This window comes from Orycteropus afer, unplaced genomic scaffold, assembly GCF_000298275.1.
Source record: "Orycteropus afer afer isolate SDZICR_OR568_19922 unplaced genomic scaffold, OryAfe1.0 scaffold00111, whole genome shotgun sequence".
NCBI lineage: Eukaryota > Metazoa > Chordata > Mammalia > Tubulidentata > Orycteropodidae > Orycteropus > Orycteropus afer.
In genome coordinates, this window is record NW_006921698.1 from 9,089,251 (window position 1) to 9,105,896 (window position 16,646).

Here is a 16,646-nt window from a genome sequence, read left to right on the forward strand (position 1 = left end):
TGTTACTAAATTGTACATGTAGAAACTGTTGAATCAGTGTATGATTTGCTGTGTATATTCTCAACTACAACAAAATAAATAAAGAAAAACAGGCTGTAAATATGAAGACAGCTTGGTCTGCATTCCCTTATCATGAGGACTTTTTGTCTTCTGTCAGCTAAGAGGGCCACCTGGCTCTTATTTCCTCTCTCAGATGGTTCTTGGCTGAAGGAAATGAAATTTCCCTTCTGAGGCTTCCGTAAGTAAGGGCTATAAGAAAGTGTCACGGTGACACACAAGTCTCCTTCAGGGACTGATTGGGTGCCTATCAAACTTTCTATTTTTATGAGACTTTATAGAATTTTAAGCCTTCTGGTCACAAAACATTTTCTTTGTGAAGTCCTCAGAGATTTTTTTTTTCCTTCATCACAATGGCAGTAATACAGAGCTTTCTCTTGATTTCTTAAAGGAAGTCAGCTGCCCAAACGGCAGTGCTTTCAGCTGTACTTTGGAATTTGCTATGTCTCTGCCTCATTTTTCATTTGCAGATGCATGAAACATATACACACTCTCTCTGTGTCCCTCTGTCTCCTTCTTGCTCATTTACAACCAGCACGAACTCATGAACATGAGCTGCATCATTATGAACATGAACCTATTAGTAGCTACTCCCAAGTGGGGCAAATGTTATCTTACTCCACACAGTTTCTCCAACGGTCACACATTCTTTCAGAAAGTAGATGTGCTTGGAGACCACTGTCTGCACCAGGCTGCTGGTAGCAATTGGTCGTGGCCATGAGCCAGAATGGAACAAGTCAGCAGTGGAGGGGAGGAGCAACCAGCAGACCAGTGACAATAGGGAGTCAGAACAGGCCAGGAATCAAAGCAGGCCTGGTGCTCAAGACCTGGGGAAATGATCCACAAGGAACCAGGGCCCATAGAGCCTGCAGGAACCAGAGGGACATGGCCCAAGCCAGCACAAAGCAAGCTTATACACCAACTTCAAAGAATGCAATCTAATCATTTCCTGTTTCTGGATTTCTCTACATTCCTGTAATACAGAAAGTAAGCCCAGTATAGATGAGAACAGGGGACTGTAATGGGGAGCACAGGGACAGAAGTTCTGAAGTAACTTGTAGTGAGATCATGATAATATGGAGAAAAAAGGGTTCTTTAAAAGTACACATTTGACCATCAAATATAATGTGCTTTGCGAAGGGCCATTTACACTGACTGAAAATTCCTGTCTTCTAACTTCAAGCATGCATTCTCTAATCATGAAAGCCTGTCTGCCTTATCTCCTCTTTTGAAGCAGAATGCTTTTAAAATGTTTTATCCTATAAAATTCATCATGTGACCTCCTGTGACAGAGCTTTCCTTTGTTCTTCTTGAGTGAGCATCATCTGTATTTCCCTCAACTTCTAAACTTGTTTTCCATCTTTGCCCCTCACTGTGTTTTCTTTGGCTCAGTCCTCCAACATTTCTATTTCCCTTCATCTACAAATCTTCCTTGTCTGCATATCCCATAATATACAGATCTGTGCACTTTGGGGTACAAACAAAAAAAATTAAAAAATAAAAAACCAAACTCACTCCCGTCAAGCCGGTCTTGACTCATAGCGACCCCTCCTTGGGTTTCTGAGGCAGTATCTCTATGGAAGTAGATTGCCCAGTCTTCCAAGTAGTGTCTGGTGGGTTTGAACTTCCAGCCTACTGGTTAGCAGTCAAATGCCTTAGGCATTATGCCACCAGAGCTCCCTAGGGGTACAGGAACCTCCCAATATCAAATTGTCTACTTGAGCCATCTTGTCTAACATGTTGTGTAAATGCTGTATGGAAGACAAGTCCTAATCCTGATTCCATCTTTTACTGCCCATGTGACATTAGACAAGTCTCTTCCTTGCCTTGAACCTCTCCTGCTTACTCCCGTGAGCTGTTGTAAGAATCAGATGAACTAAAGGAAGGAAGAAAATTATAAATTTTAAAGCAGTATACAAATGGAAAGCATTTTTGTAATAAAATAGGGATCCTTTTCTCACGTAGGGGTGTGGCTGGGCATCCTTCAATCATTCCTTCAGCTTGTTTATATAACCTCTAGTGAAATAGTAATAATTATTGCTAAATGGCAAAGGTTTCAGCACATACCTTGCTTCTTCTGTCACTTTCAAGTGCTGTCATGTTTACTATGAACAACTGATCCTGCTCAGAAGGGATGGGGATGGGAAGATATGTGAGACTTAGGGGCCCTATAAATGAGCCATCTTAGATAAGAGTTATTTTAGCTACTACAACCCAGAAAAGAAGAACAACCACAAAATATTACCAAAACCATGCCACGAATAGTCAATAGCATAGGACTGTGGTTTCTATTTGAAATTTCTCTTCAACATGTTCTATTTCCAGAAGCCATCATCATCACATTTAAATGAGTTCCTACTACTTCAATTAAACCTCAGCACATATTGTTGCCTGTCAAGTATGTCCCAAGGCCTTTGGTAAATATCCAATGATGAGTAATTGACAGATCCTTACTTATGAAACTAAAAAACAAACACCATTTAAAAAATAATAATAAGGTTCAATATAATGATTGCTGTAGGGAGGAATATTCAAATGTTGTGGGAGTAGAGAGGATAGAGCCACTAACCCTGTCTGGAATGCTAAAGAGGAAGTAATATGTGAGCTGGGCCTTCAAGGACTAGTCAAAATTGGTTGGTCACAGTGCAGTGGTTCAGTACATGGGTTTTTGTACCACCTGGTTCAAATCCTGGCTCTGCCACTTCCTAACTGCATAACTTGGGCAAGTTACTTGATCTCTTGGTGCCACGATTTCTTCATCTCTATGATAGCTGTATTACTAATAGGGCTACCTCAAGGGTTGTGATGAGCAGAGATGAGTTAAGACATGTAAAACACTCAGAAAAGTTCTGTCCTGTGGTTAACCACTCAATAAGTAGTAGCCATCGTTCTTGTTACTTTTGTTCTTTATTAAGCCAACAAGCAGGAAAGAGACTCCTACAACTGCCCTACTCTTAGAGACCTGGACTCTGAATTTGAGAAACTTATAATAATATCTTCATTTTTAACAACTATTTATGTAGTAGGTACTAGACTCTACATATGCAATCTTATTTAGTTCTCACAACAACTCTGAGAACCAAAAAATATAATACTGAAATATCAATAATTTGACAAAGTATACAAAGTAAATGAAGAGGAAATAGTGCAGAGTGGAGATGAAAGAGAATCATAGAAAAAGAAATATTTACAATCTAAAGTAAATATCACAGGCAAGTAAGATCTTACTGAAGATAATTCAGAAACGTTTGCAGCAATATGTTGACAGAGAACTTCCAGAGGTTCAAGCTGGATTCAGAAAAGGACGTGGAACAAGGGATATCATAGCTGTTGTCAGATGGATCTTGGCTCAAGGCAAAGAATACCAGAAAAATGTTAACTGGGGTTTAATGAACAAGCAAAAGCATTTGATTGTGTGGATCATGACAAATTATGGATAACATTGAGAAGAATGGGAATTCCCAAGCACTTGATTGTACTCATGAGGAATCTGTACCTTGACCAGGAAGCTGTTGTTCGAACAGAACAAGGAGACACTACATGGTTTAAAATCAAGAAGGGAGTGTGTCAGGGTTGTATCCTTTCTCCACACTTATTCAATCTATATGCTGAGCAAATAATCCGAGAAGCTGTACTATATGAAGAAAAACGTGGTATCAGGATTGGAGGAAGAATCATTAACAACCTGAGATATGCAGATGATACAACTTTGCTTGCTGAAAGTGAGGATGACTTAAGGCACCTACTGGTGAAGGTTGAAGAATACAGTCTGCAGTATGGATTACGTCTCAATATAAAGAAAACAAAAATCCTCACAACTAGACCAATGAGCAGCATCACAATAAATGGAGAGAAGATTGAGGTTGTCAAAGAATTCACATTGCTTGGTTCTACAATCGATGCCAATGGAAGCAGCAGTCGGGACATTAGACGACATGTAGCATTGGGAAAGTCAACTGCGAAGGAACTGTTTCAAGTGCTGAGGAGCAAGGATATCTCATTGAGGACTAAGGTGCGCCTGACACAAGCCATGATATTTCCAATCACCTCGTATGCATGTGAGAGCTGGACAATGAATAAGGAAGACCAAAGAAGAGTTGATGCTTTTGAGTTGTGGTGCTGGCAAAGAATATTGAATGTACATGGACGCTAAAAGAACTAACAGATCTGTCCTGGAGGAAGTGCAGCCAGAATGCTCCTTGGAGGCGAGAATGACCAGACTTGGTCTCACCTATTTTGGTCATGTTGTAAGAAGGGACCATTCCCTGGAGAAGGATGTCATGCTTGGTAGGGTGGAGGGTTGACAAAAGAGGGGGAGGCCTTCAACGAGATGGATTGACATAGTGGCTGCGATGATGGACTCGAGTATAGCAGGGATTGTGGGGCTGGCACGGGATCGGGCAGTGTTTCGTTCTGCTGTGCATGGGGTCGCTATGAGTCGGAAACAACTCGACGGCACTTAACAACAACAACAAAGTAAAGAGGCAAAGTGGGGGGGGGGCTTAAACCAAATAAGTTTCCAAGTATGATTTTTGTTGGGTTTGGGTTTGGGTTTGGGTTTGAGTTTGGGTTTACATGACCATTGCTTCTAAGTAGGGCATTCCGTTTCCAATTTGCTCCAGTTCCTACTACTCCTTATTGTTTCATGCCCAGCCCTGAAAGCAATTGAGTAAAGAAGTTTTGACATGTGGACAAGGATCTGGAACTTGAGATTGGTGACTGCTCACATTTGTTGAATGATGTTTACATGCCAGACACCGTGCTAGTTACTATCATACACAAGATCTATATAGCATCCTGAATATGGTATTATTATCACACATTTCCTCAGATGAGGAAACTGAGTCTTAGAGCGGGTAAGACTCGAAAGAAGGCAAGATTAGAGACATAAAACCAGGAAAGTACATCTCTCAAGGCTCATTTGACTAGAAAGGAAGATCCGTTCAGGGGAGTAGTATTAGTTCAAGTGGGAAAGGTTGGATGACCTTAAAGATCAGGCTTGGGAATTTGAATGTGGCTATGGGAAGCTAGGAAATGATAGGTTTCTTTTTCTTCTTTACAGCTCTATGAAAACCCACCCACAACAAACATTTAGACTGTCATATGGTTCACTCTAATGAGGGAGAGCTGAAAAGTGGAGCTGAAGATGTTTGGGGAATGTCTGGCTAAAGGCAGGGACTATCCTGCATTTCTCATGCAAACATAAGGAAGGAGGGATCTTCCAATAAATGCTCTTAGTTGAGTTTTCTTCATGTATCAATTTCATTGAAATGGTTGCCCAGTTTCTCTCTCTGCATTCCATGCCTTGAGATAGGACTAATATTTAAGTCTTGCACTACCAAGTGTCCTCAAAATAAAGAAAAAGACCCTTAATATTTAATGCTAAGAAATCCTCCATGACCTTGTCCCTGTTTACCTGTCCACTCACATCTCCCTCTACTCCCACAATGCACCCCACCCATACTGATCCAACTATTATTCCCTGAAAGCACCAATTTTCTCCAGAACACTTGATCAGACTACCCACCTGCCCCAATTTCCACAATGCTTTGCACTTATTCTAGGGTACAACTTCTCACAGAAAGTGCTGGTTTGTCTACATTAGACCATGAGCTCCATGGAGACAAGGATCCTGTCTTCTTCTCTTTAATTGTGCTGTGTCTAATGCATCCCAGCACATAGACAGTGCTCAATCACAGTATGTCAAATGAATGAACAAGTGATCAAAAGAGAGAAGAAATGTGATTCCCTGGTCCTTACTCAGGAGCTCTGATGGTGTAGTGCCTAAGGCACTTGACTGCTAACCCTAAGGCTGGCAATTAAACCCACCAGCCACTCCTTGGAAGGAAGTTTGGGCAATCTACTTCCATAGTGATACCACCTCAGAAACCCAAGGAGGGGTCACTATGAGTTGAGTCCAACTCCACAGCAGTGGGTTTTTTTGGGTGGGTCCTTGCTCATTGTTGGACCCTGGTCCTCAATATGCCATTGTGCTTTTCCTCTCTAATTGTCAACTTGATCCAAGGTCCCCCTGACAACTTCATTGATTTTCAGATTCTTCACCAGATCTAACATATTTCCTGTTTCATTCACAATCAAACAAAACCAAAAACAACAAAGTACTAGTTGCTCTGGTAGCATAGTGCCTAAGGCTCTTGACTGCTAACCAGAGGGCTGGTGGTTCAAACCCACCAGCCGCTCCTGGGAAGGAAGGTTGGACAATCTACTTCCGTAATGATACCATCTTGGAAACTCAAAGAGTGGTCGCTATGAATCAGGTCTGACCCGATTGCACGTGACAACAACAATATTACTACCTGCTACAATTTTATTGTTGATTATACATTAAGTGTCCCTAGAACTCACAGTTCTTCTATTTCTCTCTCAAACCCACCAAATTATATTTGAATGAACTAAACTAGAAACCAACACTCATCTGCCAGTTTGTCATACTGTGGTGGCTCGTATGTTGCTGTCATGCTGAAAGCTATGTCACTGGTAATTCCAATACTAGCAGGGTCACTCACAGTGGACAGGTTTCAATGGAGCTTCCAGTCTGACAGGCTAGAAAGAAGGACATGGCAGGTTCACTTCTGGGGGAAAAAAAATTGAAAAATTGGCCACTGGAAACCTTATGAATAGCAGGGAAACACTGTCTGATACAGTACAGGAAGATGAAGCCCTCATGTTGGAAGACATTCACAATATCACTGGAGAAGTGTTGCCTCCTCAGAGTAGAGTGGACCTTAATGATATGGTTGGAGTAAAGCTTTGGGGGCCTTCACTTGCTTATGTGGCACAACTCAAAATGAGAAGAAACAGCTACAAACAACCATTAATAATGAGAACATGGAATGTATGGAGTACAAATCTAGCAAAATTGGAAATTGTAAAAAATGAAATGTTATGCATAAAGATCACTATCCTAGGCATTAGTGAGCTGAAATGGACTAGTATTGGACATTATGAATCAGACAATGGTATGTTCTACTATGCTGGTAATGACAAATTAAGAATAGTGTCACATTCATCATCAAAAAGAACATTTCAAGATCTATCCTGAAATACAATGCTGTCAGTGGTAAGAAAATATCCATATGCCTATAAGGAAGACCAATTAAGACAACTATTATTAAAATGTATGCAACATCCAATAAAGCCAAGGACAAAGCAATTTAAGATTATTACCAACATCTGAAGTCTGAAATTGATCAAACATGCAAGATAACATTGATAACAACTGTGATTGGAATGCAAAAGATGAAAAGGAAGATGAAACATTGCTAGTTAGAAAACATGGCCTTGGTGACAGAAATGACACCAGAATGTCATAACAAAATTTTGCATGACTGATGTTATTCATTGCAAATACCTTTTTAAAACAACATAAAAGGTGACTATATATGTGGACCTCACCAGATGGAATACACAGGGATCAAATTGACATTTGTGGAAAGAGACAATTGAGAAGCTCAATATGATCAGTCAGAACAAGGCCAGGGGCCAACTGTGGGACAGACCATCAGGTGCTATACTCAAGTTAAAGAAGTCCACGAGAGCCAAAATATAACCTTGAGTATATCCCACCTGAATTTACTCAGAGAGAGTAAATTCATTGTCAGAGATCTGACAATGAATAAGAAATACCAGAGAAGAATTGATGCATTTGAGTTGTGGTGTTAGCAAAGAATATTGAATGTACATGGACTATTGGAAGAATGACGAAGTCTGTCTTGGAGGAAGTACAGTGAGAATGTTCCTTAGAAGCAAGAGTGGCCAGACTTTGTTTCCCATATTCTGGTCATGTTCTCAGAAGGGACTAGTCCCTTGAGATAAAGTAGAGAATCAGAGAAAAGGGGGAAGATCCTCAACGAGATGGATTGACACAGTGGCTATGATGATAGGCTTCAGCATGGCAACAATTCTGAGGATGGTGTGGGATTGGGCAGTGTTTCTTTCTGTTGTACATAGGGTCACTATGAGTCAAAACTGACTCAGTGGTACCTAACAACAACTACAACAAACTAGAAAAGGACGGAGAGGGAATACCTAACAACCTAACAACTTCTGGCCTTGTTGGCATTGTTCTTGGCTGTTCCTAGAGGAGAAGGGAACTGTACATGGTGTGTGTGTGTGTGTGTGCTATCAGCCCACAGCTGGGGATGATCTGACTCTCATGTAATGAGGAACCTGGAAGGAATGTGGCTATCTTCCTGCTCACTGGAAAGGGGTAGGCCTTGGATGGGCAGTCCCATCTATAGGGACTCAGGAGGAGTTCTGCCCAGCAAGTCAAACTTGGAAGTTCAGTACTAGCAATAATAATTATTTTAGCAGCATAATAGCTGACAACCTATGAGCACTCCCTGTGTCCCAATCACTATGCTAAGCACTTTACATAGATTATCTCAATTATCCCTTACATCAATCCTACAAGATTGGCACTCTTTTTATTTATACTTTATGGATAAAGAAACTGAGGCACAGAGAGGTTAAGTAACTGGTCCAACATCACAAAGTGGTGGATCCAGAATTCTGACATCCGAACTCCACTCCAATACCGAATAGTTCAAAGCAGGTACCCTTTGATCAATGAGAGAACATGGAAGCATCAAAAAGGAGGAACATAATTTGTTTTCACAGTATAACCCTCACAGAGTGAGGACAATGTGAGAATCACTGAGTCCTAAGGAATATGTAATAGGCAGAAAGAAAAGAAGAGTCCCTGGTTGATGTAAATAGTTACCATGCTCAGCTGTTAACCAAAAGGCTGGGGGTTCAAATCCACCCAGACGTGGTTCAGAAGAAAGTCCTGGCAATCTACTTCTGAAAGATCACAGCTACTGAAAACCCTCTGGAGTGCAGTTCTACTCTGACACACATGGGTCAGCAGGAGTCGAAACTGACTTGATGGCAACTGGTAACTAATAAAGAGGAATTATAGTGAAAAAGGGTATTTCCCAATGTGGTATCCTTTCAAGCACATTTATAAATTTTTTAGTGCATTCTATAACATATATAGAAAGATCAAAGAAGCACATGACTGCCACATGTTGTACCACGTGTGAAAGGTGCTCCTTGGAATTGTGTAGTGCACAGCCTGCTCAACCTCACATACTCATACTCATGGCCATCGAGTTGATTCCAACTCATAGCCACCCCCTTTGAGTTTCCAAGGTGGTAAATCTTTAGGGAAGTAGATTACCCAGTCTTCCTTTCACGGAGTGGCTCATGGATTTGAACTGCCAACCTTCTGGTTAGCAGTCAAATGCCTTAGGCACTGTGCCACCAGAGCTCCTCAACCTTACATGACAATCACAAAAGGGAGGTTTTGGGCATAAGTTAATATAGGGACAAATTTAATATAGGGACAAAGTGCAGGTTAATTAATTGTGTTTTAGTAAGTATGACCTTCAAGAACTAATTAAAAGAAGGAAAAAAGTGAGTACCATGGTATGGAAACCAGATGTCTTTGCCAGTGTGGCTCCAGAGTCTCTCTGCAGCCTCCTCTGTCTGCTCCCACACCTCTCATTCAGCTCTATCAATGCCATTAAACTGGCTGCCACTCCCCATGTGTGCATTCTCCCACAATTCCCAGGCTGTACAAATACCTATCCCTCCTCCACGACCTCTCATCCTTCTCTACTCAAGACCTACTTCTTTAAGGCTTAGATATTCATTCATCTTTCATACATACATGCATTCATTCATTTGTTCACTCACCAAACATTTATGGAACACCTACTGTATCCCAGGCCCTGAAGTAAATGCAGAGGTAGCACAGATGAGTAAGACATCCTACTTTCTTACTCTGCTCACAGTCAATAAGTGGAATTGAACGAATAAACTTGAGTCAATTCCAGGAAGTTTTATTATTGTTCTCCCTCAGCTAAAGGAATTCTTATGTTTTGAAAGCATTTACAGCATATATCCTTATGAGTTATATAACAATGTGAAACACTTAAAGTAAAGCAAATACCTCGTCAAGAAATAGAAAATATTTTCAAAGTTATAAATCAGTGAGTTTATGTGTCTATATCTCTCCTGAGTTCATTTTGTGAGAAGGCAATAAAATGTTATGTTAAAGCTCTGTTGATTTTCTTCAGATACTTGCCAGATTCTTGGGATCAGTTCTGCCATGTTTCCAGGAGACAGAGGTCTAAGCAATGCTCATGAAAAAGTTGTTGAGCAAAAGAACTTTTTATTTCACTGCAGCCTGAAAGTGCCTTTTTTCTTCTTCTTTAAATGTGTTAGACTAGAATCAGACAGCTATGCACCGTGTGAAAATAATTTCATCCCCAAAGACATAAAGTAGCAAATTATATTAAGGAATGACTTTTTTAAAATCCTCTGCTGTGAATATCAAGTCCTGATTGGTCATGCATGTTCCATTTTGAGACATAAAGGCTTATCTTATTAGACTGTAAGCTCCTTTAGAGCAAGAACTGTGTCTTACTTATTTCTTTAGATTCAACACCCAGCATATACACACAGACACTTACACATATAAAGCCCATACTGTCAATTTAATTCTGACTCCTGGCAACCTCAGTAAATATTTGTGACTATATTATTCAAACTGATCAAGTGGAAATCTGTGTCATTCTCTGATGACTTCACATCTCCTAATATTCCAGTGAGAAGGAGACTGGGTGGCACAGGTGGTTTGTGATTGGCTGCTAACCTAAAGGTTAGCTGTTCGAACCCACCCAGCAGCTTGCAGAAGAAAAGCCTGGCTTTAAGGTTATAGCCAAGACAACTCTATGAAGAGATTCTACTCTATAATGCATGGAGTCACTGTGAGTCCTGAGTCGGGGGTTGGCTCAATGGCAGCGAATAACAATAGTCTGATGAAAGGGGCATTAGAGTTTGTTTTTTATTTTGTTTTGATGATGACAAGGAATAGATTTATTTTTTAAATGTCACAATCCAGTAAGACCAGGATAAAAATCAATGATTATGTCAGGATAGCATGTTACTGACATACTGATCTTTCCATTTACTGGGTCAAAGTGCTAGATGACCTTATCTTCCCTTTGATCAGCCTTTTGAAAAAAAATAATAATTATACACTCAGCTTTAATGTACTATTAGTTTGATGTTTTGGACATAGGAATTTTAACCAAGCCAATCTATGGCTCCAGATCCTGTGTCTCTTACATAGGGTTGTACAACATCATTAGAACACCACAAGCCTTCCTAGCACCCTACATTGCAGCTGTAGTATACCTGTGAGATAAACTTATAAACAGGAATTGGCTTATGAAGACATACTTGTTCTGAAAAAATGTAATATATATGGTTATCTCGCCTTCAACAGAATGTAATATTTCATGTCATGACCCTCTTCCTATATAACTTGGCATTGACATTTGGTTTCATTCAGTGGTGAGAAATGTAATAAAATTGTGAGAAGTTTTGATTTCAGAGCACTTATTAAGGTAGCTTAGTTGGTTTACAGGAAATTTGAATTGCTTAGCATTCATGAAATGTCCCTCCAGTATGTTAGGGAAAAGGTCCAAGGCAAAACAAAGACATTTCATCTTGACCATATTTGGAACTCACAATAAAAAGGAGTAGAAAGATAAGTTGATAAACTAGGGAAATTTTATCCTTTTATTCCATGCATATTTTTTAAATTTCTCCCCTTTCCTGTAATAACCCCTCTTCACCATAAAGGCACTCACAGGCATTTTTAAAGGATTTTCATTTTATGATGTATTGAATAATGTAAAGTAGTGTCAGGAAATCCATTAGAAATTTGAATTTCCCCAATCTTACAATATGACTATAGAGATTCAGAAAGAAGCCAAGACATAAAGGAGAAGGCAACGGCTGCAGCTGCAAGGTCTGTATTACGTTTGTTTACATCGTAAACTTGTCTGCCAAACCAAAATGGTTTAAACTTGCATTGTACTGTATAGGTCTCTGCTTACTGCTTTTACGCATTGCTGTTGAGTCAATTCTGACTCACTATTATCCTATGGGACAGGGTAGAACTGCCTCATAGGGTTTCCAAGGCTGTAATCTTTAAAGAAACAGACTGCTATGTCTTTCTCCTATGGTACAGCTGGTGTGTTTGAACCATCAACCTTTAAGTTAATAGTCAAATATTTAATCACGTACTACCAGAGCTCCTTTTACTGCTTTTAGCTGTTTGTTAAAAGAAGAGTTTTGGTGTCAAGACACTGATTTGCCTACTTCATCCCCTCCACCAAATCCTCTATATTTTACCCTGTGTCAACCACTGGGGCAAGAGGTACCGTTTTTAGGGGAACTGTTGCATCAATTCTATGCCATTGTTCTTCTAATGACGTAGTTACAAAGTGGCAATTTCTGATCTGCAGCAGACTGCCTACATTTTAAAATGAGGCATTTGGCTGTAAAAGAAAATATTTTAATCTTAAAGAAATGTATTATACATCTTTTTCAATGTCTTAGGCTGGGTTTTGTAGAGAAGCAAAACCAGTGATGCTTATATACATATATAGAGAGAAATTTATCTCAAGGAAATGGCTCATGCAGTTGTAGAGGCTGGCAAGTTCTGACACAGTGGATCAGAACTCAGGCTGGAGGCTTCTCCTGACTCATGCAGCTGCAGGGGCTGACAAATTCAAGGTCACAGATCAGATAGCAAGTTACTGGCTTATGGGCTGTGGGGGTTGATGAATCCAAAATCATCAAGTAAGATGGCAAGCCACTGGTTCAAGTCCAAAGAACTAGAGGTCAGATGATGATAACCCAAGGTGTTGTATCCAGATTGAACAAAAAGCCAGAGAGTTTTTGCCAGAATGTCCATACATATTGGAAACAGGCCACACTCTTGAGGATACTCCCTTTCAACTAATTAACCGCTCAGCGCAGATCTCATCATAGAAGGTGATTACATTATATCAGATTGCATCATGAGGTATGACTACATAACTGCTAAACCACTTAGAATCACGGGCCAGCCAAGCTGACACACAACCTTAATTATCATAGTCAGTTACTCAAGAGACATGGATTTTTAATTTTGCTTTTATGTTGTTGTTTTCCTATTTTTTGCTCCATCACAATGAATAAGTGTGCTTCTTCTTCCTTGGAGAGACCAAATAAATATATAATCCATTCTGAGAGTCATTGTTAGAAACCTGCAAAGGAATGAACTCTTCCTAAAAGTTGAAAATAGCCATAGGTATAGAGTTGACATTGGATTGATATTTGTTCGCATTTTTCCCCCAACCTGGCATTCTGCCACAAAATAAGCTCCAAATAATACCTACTCTTAGAAGCTGCATAAACTTTACAGGATATATGGGAAAAGTCAAGTATATTTGGGTTTTTTCCCCCAGGATTATAAAACTGATCTTTATGTTTGCTTCCACCTCTTGTTGAGACTGGGTGGCTATTTACTCTTTGTTCATTCATTTACTTCATTCATACATTCATCCATCAGCACCATTTGTATGCTAGGATATGAAAAGAGTAGAAAATAGTGAAGATTCTTGCTATTTAGCTGGGAAACAATTTAATTAATTATAAGATTTATTTAAAGTATGTGACATTTGTTGCAGTAATAATAATAATAGATGATTCTTACATACCATTTACATAGATTAACATACATATTATTTCTCACAACATTCGTCCCAAGTAGCCACTATTATGATCCAATTTTACACATGATGAAACTGATGCACAGAGATGTTAAGTAATTAGCAGCTAGTAAACTGTAGAGCCAAGAGCCATGGATGGTTCATAGAGTTCTTGCCTTCCATGTCAGAGACCAGGATTCAGCTCCGGGTTCTGCACCTCATGTACAGCCACCACTTTATCAGAGGAGCTTGCCTGTTGCTATGACATGAAACAGGTTTTCTCAGAGCTTCTAGACTAAGACAGGCTAGGAAGAAAGGCCTGTTGGAAAATGTGAAAATTTAAACAAAGTTTGAAAACTTGTTTAATTAATTACTTAATCAGGTTGTTTCTGGTGATTATAGCAATGCTCAACATGAGAAGGCATCAGAGAAAAGTGGCAGCCAAACCAAAGTCTATTTGTTTTGATTGTACCATGAATCTTGGCTCCTCAGGCTGGAGGTGCCAATGGTAGGACCATCAAACAAGAATTTCAGTCATCTCTGTAAGGCCAGAGGATCTCAGTGGCTTTGGTCACAGAGATACTGAAGGAGGAGCTCTTTAAGGAGACTCACCAGTGCTGGAAGGTCCCAAGTTGACATGGTGATACCACTGCTTGCCTAATTTTTCCCTATTCTTTAGAAAGATATTATAGCACATATAGCAGTTTTAAGCTTTTTGCTATCTCTTTGAGATACATGAATAAGTTAGACATGATAATTTACAACTCTTGTTTTCATCTGCAACTAAATTAAAAAAATAGTTGGAGGTGCCTTGTTTGGAAATGTTGATGAGGTGGTTGTGATACCTCTAAAGCCCTAGGGGGCACTGCACAAAAGACATCAGATTCATGCTTGTTCATGAAGGTAGCCTTGAGAGTCCTTCCAATAGATTTTAATTGCAGTGACCTTCTTATTCCTTCTCTGGACATTCAGCAAAACAAGGCAAGGCTTTATATTGCAAAAAGATTATGGCCATTAAGGGTAATTAATCACACTGGTCCCTGACAGTCAATGTCTTTTTGGGTTAGGATTCTGCCAAACTATTTTTCACCATATTTTCTTTCATTTTTATTATATTTTCTGGCCTTACTATTACATATACTACTCTGCTATTTTATATATTCTCTTCTAATTTGGTTTTAGATAGTTTAACAGATGATTTCTTCTTAAAGCCTAACAAAATTAAGCACAAGGAGAAGTTCAAAATTTGGGGGGTGGGGGAGAAGGTATTCAGCATGTCTCTATTTGATTATGTAATGGAAGTTATAAATTATAAAAACAGGGGAAAGAAAAGATATTCTCTGCTGTAACAGTCCCTGGTATATTCAGGAGTAGGACCCAAACAATGATTCTAGTTGTTCCATTCCCTTTATATTATCTAATTTTAGTGATAGGTTTGAACACTCTTTAAGGAGAATCTTAGACATGCTAAACTACTGCTATCCTTGCCTGCGCCCCAACCCCATACTCTGATGTGCTATGCTCTATGTTAGTCATAGCTCTCATTTGAAAGAGTTCTGACTAATTTAAGGAATTACATAGAGAAGCTCACAGACTCTATGGGAAGGCTGGAGGACCAGACTCAGAATCCAAACAGGGAACGAAGGAAGCTTACAGCCAAAGTCTCATGAGACATAAACAGCTTGGTTCAGATGCTGCTATCCCTGGGGACTACATGCCATGGCTGGCACTATTGCCACTGAACGGTGGGTGTCAGCACTACCAAAATGAGCATTAAACTTGTCAGACTTCTCTGTCACTCACTCCAATATTAATGCCCCTAGTGGGAGCGTCCCAATTAAGCTCTCACCTTTTGGTTCTCACCAGACTCATATAGTGGTGACATCCCCAGTACAGAAAGGAGATTCAGGAGACAAACAACCAAAAAATGACAAATTTTTATTTTCCCTTCCATCCTCTTTTACACGTTTCCATCCTACTTTGAATTAGTATAAAACTCTTTTTTTCCAACAATCTTTTGTCTATACCTCTTTTAATCCTTAGATCATTATTCCTATTTTACAGATGGGAAAACCAAGGTTTAGAGAGGCTAAATGACTTGTAAAAGGTCATAAAGCGTATTTATCACTTCTAGATTTTACTCCATCTACAGGTTTTAAAACTTCATCACTATCTTTTTCAGTCAGTGGGACCTTTTTATTTTTCTGATAACACTTCACAAGAAACCTCCACATCTAAAGCGGAGAGGCCTGGGTTGAAGCAGGGTAGAACAGACCGGAGTCCATCTGCTCAGCCTTGTACTCTTAATTTCAAACCCTCAAAGAATTTAGCACTGAAAACTACAGTACAGGTTTGAAAATTACAGCTGCTGGCTTCCAGCAAAAGAAAGCAGACCTTTTCTGGGCCATTTCCTGTCACTACTCCCCTAGCCTCAGGCACAGGGACAGGAAATAGCTCTGAGTCTAAATAGACAGTTAACTATTCCTACCCAAATTTGCCCATGGCCATGGTCCAACATGTCTCAAAATATATTCCGTAGAATACTAGTTCAACAAGACATGACTAAATGGTGAACGAAAAAAATAAAAATGGTTCGTTAATGTTTAATTTCTCACCTTAGCTAAATACACGGGAACAGTGTTGTTGTTACGTTTTGGGGAGTCAGTTCCAACCCATTTCAACCCTGTGTACAACAGAACAAAGCACTGCCCCGTCCCACACCATTATTATCACAATCATTCCTATGCTTGAGCCTGTTACTACAGCCACTGTGTCAGTAGGTTTGTAAAAATTAAAAATGTTTCTTATCTATAAGAAAGGACTCTCAAGAACTTTGTGACACTCCGAAAATGAGAGTGTCTAGAATTTGCCAAACATTTCATCAAAGACCTGGTTTTCAAGTTATAGTTCTCAAGGACAGTCTCTTATGTTTGTTTTTTGTTTTAAAATGCCTATTAACTCCTCAGAAGGAAGATAGGGCAATCTACTTCCATAGTGATACTGCCTCCGAAACCC